The following is a 5631-nucleotide window of genomic DNA, read 5'->3' as shown; positions in this document are numbered from 1 at the left end:
CTAGTAATTACTGTCTAATCATTCACTGCCTTTCTCTGACACCCTCATCTCCGTTTCATCATCATCTAATAATCTTTCTATCTATCTATAGCCCGACGCCCTAATCCCGCAAAGGGTGGCCGCAGACAAAACGCCTCCAAGTCACTCTGTCACCTACCATTTGACTCCCCTCCCCCCAACTCACCCCCCCTCCCTCATATACCTCTCAACTCCATCCCTCCACCTCATCCTCGGTCTACCCCTCCCTCTCCCTCCCTCCACCTCACCCACATACAACCTCTTAGTCAGTCTTTCACTCTCCATCCTCTCCACATGTCCAAACCACCTCAGTGTATTTCTCCTAATCTTTTCAACCACATCCACATCTACCCCACAACGTTCCTTCACTTCTTCATTCGTCAGCCTGTCCCTCCATGTCACTCCACATGCTCCTCTCAAGTAACTCATTTCCACTGCTCTCACTCTTGACTTGTTCCCCTCTTGCAAGGTCCACGCCTCGCTTCCATACGTCAGGGTAGGGATCACAATACCATCATGCAGAGACTTCTTAACTTCCATACTCACCTCCCTATTTCTCATCACTGCTTTCAGTGTGCCAACAACCTTCCTTCCCTGCTGTACCCTTTCACGTACTTCATCCCCCAAAGTTCCATCCTTACTCATCACACTACCCAAGTACTTGAATGCACTCACATTCTCCATATCCTCACCATCCAACCTCACTGCACACTCTGTGACTTCATTCCTCTCAAACACCATAACTTTACTTTTGTTTACATTAACTTTCAGCTTCCTCCTCCTACACACTGTCCCAAATTCATTCACCAAACCTTGCAACTCCCATTCATCTTCACTCAAACAATACTGTATCATCAGCAAACAGCAACACCGGAAGCTTCCAAATCTCACCCTCATTCATTAGGGCCACCCCCACATCCACTGCCCTACCTTGTACCTCCTTTACGACCCCATCCATATATATATTAAACAGCCATGGAGACATTACACACCCCTGTTTCAGTCCCACATTGAGATCAAAGAACTCACTCAGCTCACCATCCACTCGCACCGTAGCCCTAGCTCCCTCGTACATACTCTTCACAGCACTCAACAATTTCCCCTCCACTCCATATATTCTTAATACCTTCCACATACCTTGCCTATCTATTCTGTCATAAGCTTTCTCCAAGTCCATGAAGGCAGCGTACACTTTCCTTCCCTTCTCTAGATACTTCTCCACTAAACATCTTAGAACAAATATCTGATCTACACACCCTTTTCCCTTCCTAAATCCCCCTTGTTCTTCTCCAACTAGCTCCTCTATCATATGCCTAACCCTATCAATGAGTATTCTACCATATATTTTACCAGTCACACTAAGAAGGCAAATACCCCTATGGTTACCACATACTTCTCTCTCCCCTTTTCCTTTGTACAGAGGAACAATTATACCTGATTTCCAGTCCTCTGGAACCCTTCCCTCTTCCCAAGCCAATCTACACAACTTCCATATCCACTCCACAACAATCTCACCCCCATACCTAAGCATTTCACCACACACTCCATCAATTCCTGGGGCCTTTCCCAGCTTAATCTTCTTCATCGCTTCCACTACTTCCAACCTACTGATCTCTTCCTCCCTCCTCTCATCTCTTCTTCTCCCAGCCATTCCCCAACCACTTATACTCACACTGCTCTCACTCTCTACATTCAACAAATCCTCAAAGTGCTCCTTCCATCTCCTTAATTTCTCTTTCTTCTCCACCAACAATCTATCTTTCACTCCCCTACTATTTCCCCTTTCACACTGCCTTACTTTCTTTACCTCCTTCCAAAACAATTTCTTACTCTCCCTCCATCTAATAATAATTGCCTATAATTTATTGTCTTCTTCTGAGTCCTTTATCTTCGTTTAAACTTCATCTAATTATTAATGTCTCATCTTTATTCGTCTTTTATCAATTACCGTATTTATTGCCCCTGAGACCCTGCACCTCTTGGCTCAATACCCGCAGATGAAACCAGACCCCGGATTTCAGGTTTCCCATTAGCGCCGTTTCATGAAAAATCCTGCAATACCACGAATCGGCTGGATCAATGTCCGTGGTAATTCCCCTCCAATCATCACCCCTATCAAATGCCGCAACCGCACTCCCCTTCGCCTGGCTCTGTAAACTCCTTCACTACGAGGCATTTCCTTGACTGAATACGACTAGTTTTTTAATAAAAGATGAACAGAGGAGGGGAAAAAAATCCATACACGAGATTACAGGTGTCCTCTCTTCATTGAAATTAGACTTGAACTGCTGGAAATATCGGAAATTAATAATAAAAAAAGGTGTTGTCCTGAATGGGTTTATAGACACTGTTTCTAACCCTCTTCACTGCAATAACTGATCTTAGCAGTTCATATGAGGTTCACTGTTAATTTTTCCATCGTTCGTAATGTTTCAGTGATATTTCTGAGCCTGACCATACAAATATATTATGTAGTTCTTCTGTACATTTATAAATCGTAGAACCTTCACACACTTTTAGAGAAAAAAAAAAAAAATCTCTCATCTCTCTCTCTCTCTCTCTCTTAAAATTTATTACTTAGTTACATTCTTCCCCTTAAAATAATCCACAACAATCAGTATTACATCCAGGTCCTCATTTGTGCTGCCCTCTGATTAAGGATGAACGGGAGGCCAATTAAGTTCATGCCTCACCCACACAAGAATAATTACGGTAATTAATTGGCTAATCTAACAACGTCTAATCTTGCATACTTATCTTGTCGGATTTCTCGAGTCTACCCTACTCATTTGCCACACGGGAAGCTGGGAGATGATGATGATGATGATGATGATGATAATGATGATGATGATGATCCCATTTTAACACTCATGGATCATTTTTCTGCTAACTAACAATGTCCGGTTGATAGCTAGAGGGCAGATTTTTATAATTATTTTTTTCTTTATTATTGATATGGTCGTTTCGACTGGCTGTTAACCTGTATACTACTTCAATTATCTTCCGATGCTCTCTTATCAGCTTGCCCAATCACTTTTTGTTTTTAAAATCTGTTTGCCTAATTTGAAACTTTCCATTTCATAATACTTCCAGATCACTGTGCATACCTTAACTTCTGGACGTGTCTAGAATCTCCAGCGTTTGCATAATCGGCAAATTTGGTTTTCATATATTCCACCACCTATTAATATCGCCAGTAACGCTCTGAAATGTATATCTGTATAATATTGTCTTGTTTCTCGCAAATGTTTACTTTTTCTTGTTTGATAAACTTATTGATTTCCCTGTGCATAGTGACATCAATCTGAGCGGAGGTTAACGACATATATTCACTCTAGGTAACGCCAAACGATTTCATTTGCCACAAGGAAACAATTTATCGTCCAAAACATGCTATCCATCTCAATTGATACTGCGTGTACGTCTGATTTCTTAGCATAACATTTATAAATGAATAAAAGAAAAGTTGAAAATGAACGTACAATTAGCAATCTGCTGATATGAGGAGTCATGAGGAAGATTATGATACACAGACAAGCTAACCAAAATATATTGCACTCGAAACACCCTCCTCCTCCTCCTCATCATCATCATCTTTTTTTTTTTTTTTTTGAAGGATGGGGTGAGGCAGGATTCAGAACACAATTAAAGAAGTACACGGTAGGGAGAGCTATGACCTACATGCCCAATGAAATGAACCATGCACAGTCACACGCCATTCAAACCTCTGAAATCCTGGCTTCACCTCAGAGGCCTAACCATCTGGACATGTTTGGTTTGATAACTGATTTACTTATAGATATACTCTTCATACCATAGCCAGATAGAATCCATCCGTCGACAATCAAGCTGAAAAAAAGGCTGCCAAATGCCTTATGTGTTCCTACGCATATGATTTATCCAGCCAGTTCACTCCCCTGTCACCATCCTGGTCTCATCAACATCCATAGCCTACCTAGCTTTCCTCCACACTCATTTACCACCACATCCACCTTCCTCTTCGCCCACCTCGCCTCCTGTCACCTTCAAACTCACTCACATATACCCTTTTTACTACCCTATCTACATCCATTCTCTTCTTTTGACTATACCATCGAATCATTCCCTCCTCTACTTTATGATCAAATTTCCTTACTCAGCTGTCGCGAGTTAAAATATTTCTTATCCTATTGACTCCCCACACTCCACACACGTCCCCCAAGCATCCCATTTCCAGTTGCTCTTGACTTATATCTTGCCTACGAAGCCTTATAAATACTAATAAAAGATACAGCAATAAGGCATGACCAAACCACAACGCATCAATACAAAAACCAACCCAGCTAAAGAGTAAACTCCACTATAAGTAATTCAAGAGCAGAGTTACACCGTGCCCGAGCTTTGATTTAGACTCGTGGCCTTGATCTTCGATCGATTTGCACCGAAACAAATTACTTCTTTCCATCCTCACACACAATATATCGAATCATGGGGGAAAGAGAGGGGGAGACCGAGGTTGAGATGGAGTGAAGGAGTAGGGAGGCATATGAGAGAGAGGATGTAATATGGACGGAGGGCAGCGAAATGGCAGAGACGGAGATATGGAGGCGATTTGTCTGTGGTCACCCTGTACGGGATTAAGGAGTCTGGCTGTGGAAAGATAGACAGTATTCATGAGATAACGCCGTTCTTTATAATTTGCTCTTGATCCTTGACCTTGACCTTTCATCGATCTGCGCCAAAATCACTTCCCCCCATATTCACGTGCAGCCCGTGTATCAGTTTTGCCTCTAAGCGGATCTGGCATTTATGAAGTATTTTGTTAACACTGATACACAGAGACAGAATCGATCACAAATCAGTCTTCGGCGTCATTAAAATTGTAGTCTGTTATCATCGGTAAATTTCTTCACTATTAAGAAGCCTGGACAAAAGCCACTGAGCTACGGAAATTTAACGCACATTGCATTGTCAGTGGAGTCTTTGTTTTTGACCCATTAACCAAATTTAAATTCAATGTGGATTTTAAAAATAGTTTAATGAACCAATGAAAATTATTGAAAAATCTCGATCCATTCAACTCGAGAACGTCTTTTTTACTTAATTCTGGCTTCTGGATAGACGAATTTATACTGTTTAGGAGATATCGACTGTAGTCAAGGGGTTCCTGAATGCTATGCGTATCTCCTACAGTTCAGAAAGCCATCTACAAGTTTAATATAATCGCCATGGGGACATTACATCATTGGATGGAATGTGTTCAGGGCATCGTTCGGTAATTTTCTGACTCAACGTGAACTTTGTTATTATCAGCAGTGGAATCGGGAATATTTTTGAGGTTTACATATAACTCTCACTAAATTAATGAGCGTTTGGCACCCCCATTCTCCCAGCCATTTAAGTAACGTTTGATATTTTAATATTTTCAACCCACTGGACAGAGAAGGATAAGCTGTGGATATGGACGTGAAAGCTATAGGTGTTGTATGTGTTTATGTGACAGAAATAACCATAACAGCCAGGAAAGGATGCAACCTATGTATGTTAAGCGTACTAATCTCAATATGAAAGTCAGGGAAGTTGATCGGGCAGCAGGTGCCCTACCTCTGGACTGGCTTATGATTAGTCCTTGTC

The sequence above is a fragment of the Coenobita brevimanus genome, chromosome 76 (genome assembly GCF_032717465.1).
Source record: "Coenobita brevimanus isolate Jiangsu-jjx chromosome 76, ASM3271746v2, whole genome shotgun sequence".
Lineage (NCBI taxonomy): Eukaryota > Metazoa > Arthropoda > Malacostraca > Decapoda > Coenobitidae > Coenobita > Coenobita brevimanus.
Note: the sequence above shows the minus strand (reverse complement) of the source record.